Source organism: Labrus bergylta, chromosome 20 (assembly GCF_963930695.1).
Source record: "Labrus bergylta chromosome 20, fLabBer1.1, whole genome shotgun sequence".
In the NCBI taxonomy this organism is placed as follows: Eukaryota; Metazoa; Chordata; class Actinopteri; order Labriformes; family Labridae; genus Labrus; species Labrus bergylta.
The window spans coordinates 7,470,289-7,483,424 of NC_089214.1; the positions used below are offsets into that span (position 1 = coordinate 7,470,289).

Genomic DNA, 13,136 nt, shown 5'->3' on the forward strand with positions numbered 1-13,136 from the left:
AGACTCGTTGATGGTGGATGATGCATACCAGCGGTTCCCCGATGGCCTAGATTACTGTTGAGAGATAGAGCGCCAGCACAAACGCAGGGGCCATATTATTCAGCCATTTACATCACTGAGTATCACTCATCTAAACCCACCTCGCACCCCCCCTTCTCCCTCCGCTCTGAGCCTGCAGCTATGAGACACAATTAGACCTGTTTGCTACGAGGGCAGAGTGGAGTGAAGCAGACAGGGACATGATAATAAGCTCACTGATAGCTCTAGGGAAAATAAAGGACACTGACAATTGGGTATCATAGCAATCCCCATCTCACTGAATCTCCGAGCTCTGCAGCGAGTGAAGGCCGCTACAAAAGGTCCTAAAGGACACACTTTGACCCTGTAAATATTGAGATTGCAAAATGGCCTCACGTTTGACCCGAGACCTGTTAAGTCAAAGACCTAAAATGAATGAATAAAAAAACAAGACAAAAAGAAATGTCTCCTAGACGCCTTTCGCTGAAAGTGACCATACTGGGGAAGACTTCAATGTGAAGAAACCATGACTGTATAAAACATGAACGTGAAACACGAAAACATGAACTCTGTGATGTCACCCTTCGGTTTCTAAAGAGTCACTTTGAAGCCACATGATGGTGGTCACCATATTGGAAATGCTATTTCATTTTCGATTTTGAGATTGTTCTAGTCCACACTCTACAAACAATAAATGAAAGAAAATGAACAAACACCCTGTAAATGAGGTGCAACACACAAATACAGCCTGACACTGATTTCTTGAATACGTTTGTGAAGGTGAGAGAGCAGTGCAGCAGAAACCAACGTTGTGGTCAAACTATGCTGTCCCCTCAGGCTGACAATACAGAGTGTTGTCACAAGACTTCGGAATCCAAAGCATTTTTACTCCGGATTTTAAATCAACACCACCACTGATGGGCTGCTTGTCTAAGTCATCACTGAGATTAGAAGGAAAACGCCTCTTTCTAAAAGAACAAATAACTTCAATTCACTCAAAATTTGATTACAGCTGCAACTTTCCCTGTGAGTAACGAGCCTGCTGCACACAAGAAGATGAATTTCAGTGATTTTTATGGTCTTGGTCTCACTCCGCCTTGGTCTTGGTCTTGTCTCGATCTCGATCCGTTAATGTCTTGGTCTTGTCTCGGTCTCAGTTAGTGTGGTCTTGACTACAACACTGATTCATCTCATTCTGCTGTACCAATGAAAACGTCTGGTCTTTTATTGATGCACACAGCTACTTTTTAAAACATTAAGATCGACCTGTTTGCACCTCATCCACCTTTTCAAGACCCGTGCCCATTTTTCTTTTTAAATTTCCTCATAAAGTTGTCTCTTACCTTCACCTCGTACCGCTAAGGAGACACCAAGTGTGTGATCACAGTCAGTTAACATTATGTTCCTTGGACTTTCTGTTCAAAGTTATGAAGAAAATGCACAAGTGATGAATGAAGCTATTCTGTGTTTTGCCTACAAAAAAAGAAGAGGCTTGCGAACAGAAGCCTTTATTGAGCCACTGGTAGTCATAGTTTTGGATTTACAAATCCAGTAAGGTCGACTTTCTTATTCTAAAATAAAATCTGGGGGTTAAGACGCATTGACTATTATTTAATCTTTGATCTAAGAACTCTGACAAAGCATGAATTAAACATGATTTGTATTGTATTGTGGATTTGGTACAACAGCTCGTCCCTCGAATAAGGTCGATTTAGTAAATGAAGTCAAAGCACTTACAGTGTGTGCGTTTGAAGGCCACACAACCTTCGACTACGACACATTGTTGGCGATGAATTCAAAAGAAAAATGTAATCACCGTTCCTCTGTTAGATTGATTTTCTTCAAAGGAACATAGCACCCTTTAGATGGAAGAATAAAGCCATGATGTATTGTGTCTTTAAAGGATGAATAGGCTTTGACTTGTTAAACATACATGGCATGCAGTGAGTCTCTCTCTTCCTTTCTTAAAAGCTTCATACAAAAAAAAGCACTATTGAAAAGTCTCGCCAGCAAGATCTCATTGCCTGTCAAGTATATTTACGCATTACACTTTTAACTCCCCTCCGCCAACTAAAATCATTTCATCTTTACATAAAATTCAAATAATTGGTGAATGGCATGACCCAAGCAACCTCGAGCGCTTGATGGCTGATGTGAAAGCCCAAGGGGAAGCCTGCTTTTCTTGCTGGTTTCTACCTCTGGCTGGCTGGCTCGCCCTGCTTCTCGATAGGTCCACATCCTCTAGCTTATCAGCCTCGCAACGCAGCGTTTATTTTGACAGGCCAGTCTCTTTTCAGCAATTATTTCACCCATAATGGATCGCGCTGTGCACAGCCCCACCCCGTGCACTCAGTATCTGGAATTAAGATCAATCTGAGGACACAGGAAGAGACTTGTGTTGGAGTCCCAGTGAAGCTACAGATAAAGAACAATATCTTCATCATTTGACTTATTTTAGGGATGGGATATTATGAGGCTGGGTATTTCTATTGTCATTTCCCCTGCTTCCTTCAGAAGTATCGTCTCTTAGCAGTTTATTCTCGTTTTGCATGTTATTGTATTTAAACTTTACAATTTTTATTCCATTTTTAGTCGCAGTAGAACGAACTTTTGGACTATCTCCAAGACTGTCTCTGAATGTGGGAGCCACGCTGTGATATCAATAATAAGCCCAACAGTGTTACTGGGAAAAAAAGGATAATAAGGATTTAAAAATAATACGAGGTATAATTCTGTGGCATCGGTAGCTTAGTGGTTAGTATGCGCACCCTATGTACAGAGGCTGCAGTCCTCCAAGTGGGCGGCCAGGGTTTGAATCTGGCCTGTGGCTTCTTCTTTTCCATGTCATTCCCGTCTCTCTCTCTCCTTGAGTTCTGACTCTATCTCTAAATAAAGGCATAAAAAAGCCTAAAAATAAACATTAATTCATTAGTTCTGTTGTTCCATTATTCACCATGCACCTTATTAACTTATCATTTAGTATTTACCTACTTGCACATAGCTCTGTATATATATATATATTTATTTCTCGTTTACTGCACATAGTTCTGTTTACATCTGGTCACTACTGCACATAGTTCTGTTTACACCTGGTCACTACTGCACATAGTTCTGTTTACACCTGGTCACTACTGCACATAGTTATGGTCACATCTGTTTACATCTGTCAGTCCGATCACTGTCCACTTATATCTACTCTTTTATATTTTGTTTTTTTAAGTTAAGTTTAAGCTTTAAGTTGTATTTAAATTGACACTTTATATTTAGGTTAAAATGTTTCGTCTACTGGCACAGTTGTTGATTTACTGCTCTATGTGCCTTTGAATTGCCCCCCGGGGACAAATAAAGTTTTTTGAATTGAATTGAACTGAACTGAATTGAATTAAAAACAAAAAATAAGGAACAATTCAAATCGATGAGACAATAGACTAAATAAATAAGTAATTTTCAGTAATTATACAACCTCAAATCTTTAAAGTATTACTTAAATTTATGAAGAAAAATTAGACAAATTAGAATTGAACATCTCTAAAAAATATGGGGCAATTCGGTGCAATGGTAGCCTACTGGTTAGTGCACGCTCCCCATGTACAGAGGCTACAGTCCTCCAAGTGAGCGGCAGGATTCGAATCTGTGAATCTCTTTTTTGTGCATCTCTCACAAAAAAGCCCCAAAATAAACCTTAAAAACATCATTACTATTTAGAAATGAGTTGTATCATGGACGCAGCATCGTGATCATATCCTGTCACGTTCTATTCCATCCCCTCTGAACAACCTTTACACCAGTACCATCAGAACGATGGCTAAATCTAAATGAAGATATTCATCTCTAATGAACAAAGGGGTGAGTGACGTCATTCACTCATTCATATTCTCATCAACAGGCCCTTGTGACTGTAGTTAAGGTATTGGTTGTGAATAATGTATTCCAGCTCATAAACAGAGCGCCAGAGACTCTCCCGGAGTAATGATTCTTTGATGCCTTTCATTGCATCACTTCACAATAACTTAGAAAGCTTCATCCCCTCGCAAATATCCGTAACTTTAACACATTTATCGCGGAGGTAGAGATCGATAATAAATAAATACACATGCACATCTTCCCCCTGAAGGATTTCTGTAATTTCTTTAACTAAATTAAATAGCTGACAGGAGAAATATCCAGGGAGTCAATCTTCAATTCTTTTTTTTTTTTATTACTTGAATCTTTGTACATGTTTGGCTTCTCTTTAAACCAAACGTACTTAACCAATGTGAATGATTCTCAAATGGATTTCCAGATGGAGCTTAACACTAAATTCGACCAGAGAAAAAGAGGAAAAACTTTACGTTAAAGAAAGTCCTCCGATTCGCTGATTATGCTCAGGTTATACAATGGATAAAAAAAAAAAAAAATGCGCTGAATGGATGTATTGATGTGAGAGCAGAGAAGAGGCCAAACGCATGAAAGAGCGGGAGATGCACCTTCAGCTTTACATTCATCCAGAACATTCAGGCCTCCATTGCTGCTTTGAATTTCCTGAAGACTTTAATTGCTTTTAAGATGATGTTACACCTGTATTCAGATTATCAATGACTTAAAAAAAAACACTTCAGCCAATAAAAGAAAAATGTACGTATGATTTTTTTTATGGCCTTGCATGATATAAAGCGGATGATTACAGCAGGAGGACATAAGTCTTAATAACCTGACATTCATACTGACATGGACTTAATGATATCTTTTGTGAAAATATCTTTTATGCAAGTGAAATAATCAGATGTATTACCGGGGCACAGAGTGCAATTTGATGTGACTTATGTCATGGAAATATGGCCAATATCCACCACTATATAAATTGTCTTATTGATCCCCAAAGTGGCCACTGGAGAGCGACTTTCAAAGCCACACACACACGAGGCAGCAGCTGTGTGTGTGTGTGTGTGTGCTGTTTGGTTGGGGGGCAAAGAGCTATATTTATTTGACTTTATGCGGCCTGTCTTAATGCAGGGTGCCCCAAGGACTCCACCACAAAACAATTAGCCTGGATTTCATAAAGCAATCAGCATGCCACCTTGTCTAATGCAACCGCTTCATACATTGACGGTCTGACTAAAATGGGTGTTATTGAAAGCTTTGTGTTCATGTTAGCTTTCGCCTCGGCGCATTCATGAATCAATTTCTGCCCATAAAAGAAGCTTTAACACTTAAGCTATTTTAGTGGAAATGCATTATGTAAGTTGTCAGACGTGCGAGAGAGAGAGAGAGAGAGAGAGGCCTGGTAACGATTCAGGCTATTCAGAATGAACAGCCAACCTCCATTTTTATAATGGTGCTTTTGAAAATGTCTGGCTGAGTGCATGTGTTTGCTATTAAGATGTTGTCAATCATTTTGCAAACTGAAATCTAATCTATGGAAAAATAATTTCACAGGCAAACACATTAAGAACGACTGAAGATAAGAAGTCATTACATTCTTAATTACTGGAATAAATTGAATTTTGCATTACGGAGGAATTACAGCAAAGAATAAAAAAAACATTCAGAGTGCATTTTAATCATCAAACTCTTGCTGATGATTCAGGGCGGGGTCTTTTTTTAAAAATTTGGGACGGCGATCTGTTGAAGCGTAAAGGATGGGCACGGATAAACAATAAGCCACATCATACACGAGGTTTAATTCCATCAATACGCGACCAATTGTCCCAGATTGTTTGACCATTGATTTTGTTAACAGCACTCCGAAAGCTGATGTGGAATTACAGAGAAAGCTGAGAGGGACAGAAATGCAGAGCGACAGATCATTTCAGTTTCATTCCTTTTTTTTTTTTTTTTTTTTTATCTAAAGCCGCTTGAATAAAGTCCAAAAGTAATGCCACACTCAAAGGGACGGACAGTATGGAAGGAGGCAACCTGTAATATGCAGCGAGGGTTTTTTTTTGTAGTGATTTACTTAACTCCTTGTAGAATGCAAGTGAGCCGAAATCGCCAGTGATTTAGCTCAGTGTTTCATTACTCCCACCAAAGCCCTCAACAATAACACAGGGCATAATCTGCTGCCAATAACTCCAGGTGCTCTTAGTCAGATGGCTCCCTCTGGGCTGGCAGGGAAGTAATACTCTGTTTAGAGGCTGGGCTGGAGAAGCTGCTAAGGATAGCTCGATAGCGTTCCCGCGGATAGAGAATCACCAGAGACTGACTTTTGAGTGGCTGCCTGTAACACTATTAGCCACATTACGGCTCCTGCTGCCGCTAGGAGAGCTGTCATTTCCTTAATTAAGAGCCCAGTGCGGGGCAAGAGGGAGAGAGGCCACGGCAATCTCTGCGGGCCCCTCGACATTACAGCCTGATTCCTCATCCCGCGAGGGCGTAGACCTTACAGGGGAGGGGAGGGGAGGGGTGAAAAAAATCCATCTCATTTATTATTCGGGCGCAAAGTGGAATTATGGAGTTAAGGAATTACATCGGAGGTGGTGCTGAACAGAAAGGATTTTACACCTCAGCAGTTCTGTGACTTTTTCTGAGGTGATTGTTAAGCCACGTGAAGAGGGTGGGTGGGTGGGGGGGGGGGGAGGACTCAGAGGACAGGGGAAGAAGCAAAAGATGAAGGGCAGAACGATAATGGATGCGATGGTGGTGTTAAATGTAAACAATAGAAAATGGTACACTTCAGTTTGAAGAAGTAAGGCCCCAGTTTCGGATGAATGGTTGGAGAATCTGCATGTAAACAATGCTCAAAGCAGCAAGGACCCCGTGCTCCAACACTTAAGCGCTCACTTGTGGCCACAGGTCTTCACCGAACAGCTCTCTGACATGAGAGTGCTCGGCTCCCGCTCTTACCTGTCTCTCCCTCGATGCTGGAGTGGAGCAGGAAGCAGCACAAGCACAAGAGGGACCAGAGGGAGGTAAATTGGTGAGAAGAGGCAATGCCCGTTTCAAAGGTCAAGAAGGAGGGATGGTGTGATGGGGAGCGGAGGATGGAGAAGGGAAGAGGAATGGAGGAGGAGGTGGGAGGCAGGGAGGGAGGGAGGGGAGTAGAGGGCTTTTGTGTTGCATCCTCACGGGGGGGGGGGACTTGAGACACTTTGCACGTGAGCACATCTGCTCTGCTGCGTCCTCCTAATTCCAAAAAGGCAAAGTCAACCCGATTAGCTCAGGGTTGAAAGAGGAAAAAATAACAATCCAAATGATTCTTCATCCTTTTACGGCAGGACGCTGAGATGAAGACTAGCTTACGAGCGCTGTAAGCCTTTTAGGAGATCTTTGCTTCACTGTCGCTCCTCCTCTGGAATCACTTAAATGATATTTGCTGTAAATAGGATTCTGCCGCCGGCGGCCTGCAGCCCCTCGCTGAATAAAGACCCTCCTCTCATATGTCTTTGTATAAACTTTGTGTGGATACTCACGGCTCTTAGAACAAGAGTCGAAAACATTATGAGTCTGTTGATCAAAAGAAAACATTCATGCATTTAAGAACCATCGCTAATGTCCTCTGTTCTAAGTCAGTTAATGAGGAAGTAAATATTTCTTGGTTTTGGTCTGTAGGTTTCAAATCTGAAGAAAATATTGATCCCAATCTGTTTTTGATTGATTGAGCAGGACCAACAGATTAAACATTAATGAAAATAATCTCTAATTGAAGGCCCGGTTATGCATTTTTTATGAGTTTTGATTTTTTTTTAAAGATGTACATTTGAGTTTTAATCAGACAAAAAAAGATTAAAATTGGCAATAATTGTACAATGGATAAAAGATTTGAAGTTTTATTGAGCTACATTATCAGTGGCATTTTGTTTTGAATTAAATTTCAATCAAATATCTTCAAGTTCTTGTTGAAAAAAAGATCCCTTTGAGTAACTCAAAAGCTGGACAGACAGCTTGGACTTCCATCATGTAACAGAATAAATGTGTGATTAAAAAAATGTAATTAACGCCTCTTGAACAAACCGCCATCTCTTTGGATTTTTTTTTTGTCCATCTTGCGTTGCGTCAAGTCAACTGCTGAACATTTAGAAATAGCCAGTGAGGTGTGAGGACTGTCCAGTGCAGTGTGTGTGAGGGGGGGACTGGACACCCACATGTCATGCCTGACACATCAGTCCAGGCCCCCCAGGCTATCAAGCACTAATGCTGCCTATGTCCCACTTTCTACCCCTTTGCCCCTCAAACAACCCCCCCCCCCCCCCCCCCCTCCCCCCTGCTCCTTCTGTCATAGAGGTATAATAACAATGGATCACAGCAGCGCTGCGTCTCCGGCTCAATCACTGTAGGATAACATCAGGTGATACGAGCTGTACAGAGGATATCTTACCTGCACTGAACCTGAGCTAAAAGAGAGAGAGAGAGAGAGAGAGAGAGTAGAAATGAGTTTATCTGAATAAAGTCTTGTATTAGTTGTTACTCTATTCCCCCATCACGGCAGTATTTACAGAACGGAGTGGGTAAAGGTGGAAACAAGCAAATAATCATGTAGCTAAAAGACATCCACCCACAGCTCCCCACCCCTCCCATAACATTATTCTGGGAGCAGACAAATAGTGGAAGGAGGGACATCAGGAAATAGTATTGCTTTGAAGCACATAACTCTATTCTGGAGAAAAAGAATCATCACAGTGTTATTCCACATCCTCAGATATAAAGGGAAAAAACATAATAACTTCTCGATAGCCTGGATCTCCCCTGCCCTATACCCCCCCCCCCACCCCCTCTCTTTCCTCTCCTCAGCCTGCCCACACCCCTGCCTCATCCACCATACACCCACTTCTCCTGCCTCAATCTTTGGTTTCAAAGGAAGCGAATCAGCCAGAAGGACAGAAGGTTATGCATTAGTACTGGTCATTGCTCAAAGAGCGAGCGTTATAAATAATAAAGGCTTGTGAAGGACACAAGGGCTTGCAGGATGCATCTCTGGTTCACGCCACACAAGTCAAAGACAAGTCTGTAATTTCTATTCCAAAAATGTGACCCTTGCAGCTTCAATTACATCTCAACAACACCAACCGTGTCGGTGCCAGGAGATGTGACGCCTCTTTGTTAGCTCGACATGAAAGGCTTATTGATATTGGTTATGGAGCGCATGCTACATATCATATAAGAATTTTTTTTTTTTTTTCTTAAAATGATATCCCAACTTAAAGAACTGGTGTAACCACAATGAATGCATATTGAGATGCAATTTATTTTCTCCACAGCCATCCACCTACAGAACTTTTAATGTGCTTTTTCTTGGGAATAATTTGACTTTAAATCGACAAACATCGGAGGGAGAATTACATTGTCACTTATTTTCAAGTTGCTCAAAGTCGTTTCTGCATAACCAGGCATTCATGAAACAGGATGACCTTTGCTGCTGTGTACATGGAAAACAAGCCTTGTGCTCGTCTTCCCCCGGCCTCCATGCTGCACGCTGATTGTGTAGCTGTAGCTGCGGGCACTGCGGGCACATTAGCAAATGTATTACACCTGCTTTATAGGCATGCATTAAGCTTGTTTTCAAGTGTGCGCAGACAGCTGAAATCCCCATAATGAGATCCACCTCCTGGGGAGAGGCTTGTTCTCCTTTATCCACTCTTATTTACCCAGCGCGGCCCATTCAGCGCCAGGGTTTGCGCCACTTTATTACTTAACCTCGGCACACAACATTACGAGGCTCTTTGCATCAGCAAGCAGCCTATCCCACCATGCATCCTGCTCACTAAGCTGATTACACAAAAATAATAAGAACTCATGCCTCCAGCGGCTGTGTGTATGTGTGTGTGTGTGTGTGTGTGTGTGTGTGTGTGTGTGTGTGTGTGTGTGTGTGTGTGTGTGTGTGTCTTTGTGTGTTTGACTTGCAAACGCTATGAAGACTTTTGCATGAAATCCAGCAAATTTTCCCAGAGCCACTCTCTAAAATTCTACGAAGTATGCATTAAGTTACCGTACAAAATAAAAGTCAAGTGATCAAACCAAGAGAAATTAAAAGGTTGGTCCAAACTTTTTATACTTTTTTGTTTGGTTGGGACTTGAAGTGGGGAAGAAAACCCATACAGCATAGTATCAAGATATTTTGTGTGGTAATATTATATTGTCTCATGGGCGCCAAGTTTCAATATTTTTATTAAATTAAAAGCAAATATGCGTTTTTAATTCGTAATTGCTAAAGGGGTTGCACAATTCATTTTGAAGAAGATGCATTGTTAAAAATTCAACTTAAAGTTTGATTAGCCTGAAACACCAACAGTTCAGATTGTGAGGTGCATGCACCCTCTTACAGGGTTTGACTTTGATCACAGTGTTGGTCAGTCTGTGGGCTTTGAGTCCCACTGTGTAGAAATAAAAAGACTGAAGTGAGATGAAGAGACTGAGACTGAACAGCTCTTTATTTAGTTTAATTTTGTGGACATAATGCGCAGTTAAAAAAGTTAAATCGTAATAATATCGTACCGTGACTCAAGTATCATATCGTGGGGCTTCTGGTGATTCCCGCCCCTACTTACTACTGTGTACTTTTTCTTAAATGATCTCCAGTGGGACGCTCCATCACCAAAATGTAGTATGCAAAGGGACGTCCTTGGCTTTCAGTGAAAAAAACTGGATCTCGAGAGAAAACTAGATTAGAAGCCAAATGGAATTTTAAATCTTAAAAACTGAATCGCTGAAGACAACATTTAAGATGCACACTCGCTCATTTAATAAATATAGTTTATCAAACTTCATCCCTGCATCAAAGTACTCGCCAATAAATAGCTGGTCCTCTGAGGTACTACAGCATGCCTGGATAAAAATTAATGACTAATCAAGCATACCGTCTGAGTCTAAGTGAGGCCTGATAATCCTGTAAATGCATAAAGAGCCACGTGCAGCATTACAGAAAGGGTTGCAATCGGCCTGGACTTTTTGTTCTGAGCGACCTCCAATACCGGGAATCAATGAAAGATTCATTTTTGGGGAGGGGGGGTCTCTAGGTGACCTTTGGGAAAAATGTTCCACCATTTTGCCAGAATCCGTATAAGTGCAGACCATTTCATGTAGACAGTAAGTGTGTGAAATGAGTGCTCCTGTCGTTCCAGCCTGGCTCCCTTTGACAGCATGATGATAGAAGCGTCACATCCTTGGGAGAGTAAATGCAAACTGACAAGAGATGAGCCTTTGGTTGCTGAATATAATACGGAATTGTGCTCTGAGTGTCTTATTATCTTGTCTGTTGATGTTTGAAAGGGGGAGATTTGCTTGAGAAGAGAAGACAGAAACTGTACGCATCCAACACCATCTCGTCCTTTAAGAAAAAATTGCTTGCCCTACTAACCACAGCTTTCCCACCTAATGTCCACTTCTACTTGGAATAAATACAAGGCGGCAGGATGTTTGTGGTGCCTCGTAGCCCCTGTTAGCTGAAGTGGAAGACTATTTGCACAGGCGAGCTTTTAGGAGGAGAACCTTTCACCACCGAGGTAAGCATGTGGTGGGAGTAGAAGGTGGACAATTTACTGTAGACAAACATGACCGCTACTGTCATTGTCTCCCCCTGACTTCTCCTTCACATACTAGCACACACTCACACTCGCCGTACATCAGCACTTAAAGTCATGCATCGAGTCTGTGAGGAAGAAAAGTTGGTAACATAAACAGAACTGTTGCAGCACAAGTGATGCAGCAATTAAAAGTGAAAACTGTTGAATGTAGTCTAAATATGGAACTACTGTCACCGCCGGAGCATCATGTACAGGGTTATATATGGAGGACACTTTGAAGCTCGTAAGAGATCTTTCTCATAGCTCCTTTTTCAATCACTAGCTCTGGGCCTCTTTAACAGACGACGCCTAACGAGCTCAATTCACAACTTCTCAATTATGAATTGGGAAATGCTCAAATCAGCAAGCTGTATATTCTATCAACTGGGTGTGTGTGTGTGTGTGTGTGTGTGCATTCAATGAAACTATTCCAAACTTAAGAGTCTTTAGTTTCTTCTGCACTCAAGATCAGTTTTCATCTGTTGACACTTCAGGTAGTTTTTCTGCAAATTGACTTGTAGGGGGAAAAGTAAGTTTCAACCTGATTTAAATTCTGTTGAACTCGTCATATAATTGGGACGAGATTATGATAAAATAACAAAAGTTTTTTAAACCTTTCTTCTCTCACAAAACAGAGGAATGCAAAGTTTTCTAATGTCGCTGTAATCATCACCACAACTTTGGTGACAGAGACGATTCTTAAGATCGTGCTCCTGCAGAGTTCATGATCCCTGGGAAATGAAAACAAAGTTCAATAATGTAAGGCCTTAAAAATAAGCTCAATTCAGTGGCATGCATTACGATAACAGAGTTAAAGGAATCACAAACTCGTGCAGCCATGAGAGTTCAGCACAAACTAACAAGCAAATGAGGCTCTAATAAAAACATAAAGTCCTAAAATAGCCAAATAAAAGACCAAAAATACAGGTTTTCTTCTAATCAATAGATCTAAATATCTGAAGAGGCGTTACCTTCATTGAGAGAAATGAGAGTCACACAAAATCTCAACCAGTTTAAGCTTTTATAGCCACATGTATTCAGTGAAAAAGGTTTAAGAGAGGCTTTAAAGATGAGATGTCACAATATAATCATTCAAAACTGTGATAGTAAAAAAAAAAAATAACGATTGCAAGCAATTCCTGCACATTGTCTAAATTGTACAAATGTTATGTGTTAAGTGTCATGTTGAATCAATCTATGAATTTGACTATGAATGGCTCACACACGGCTGCTTTGTTTTAAATAAGAGTGAAGATCTGCAGTTCTTTAAAAAGCTTCTGTGCTCTATGATACTAGAGGTCATTGGTTCCCAACCTGGGGTCCGGATCCCCCTAGGGTGGGCGCCTGAGATCTCAGAGGAGGGACGAGACTCTGTCTGCTCTCAGTTTGTCAAAATTAGATTTGTACACGATATATAAATCATGTTATTTATACACAGGTCTTTTGGTAAAGACAGGTGTGTATGCATCTTCTGATCAATGAAAGTATCAATGAAAACTATTTAAATGTATGTTAATTTTTTAAAGCAATATCTTCCTTTTTTTTCGTGAGGATCCTGGGGGGGGGGGTAGCTTTTCTAAGAAACAAGTAGGGGGGAATCTCCAAGGATGTTGGGAACCACTGCTTTAGATCACTAACATAATG

General features: G+C 41.0%; 1 protein-coding gene across 2 annotated transcripts in view; it reads right to left on the bottom strand.

Moving 5' to 3' along the window:
* The window catches only part of pou6f2 (POU class 6 homeobox 2), a 72,454-nt gene that overhangs the window by 55,882 nt on the left and 3,436 nt on the right, over nt 1–13,136 (bottom strand). The gene's annotated exons all lie outside the window — the stretch shown is intronic.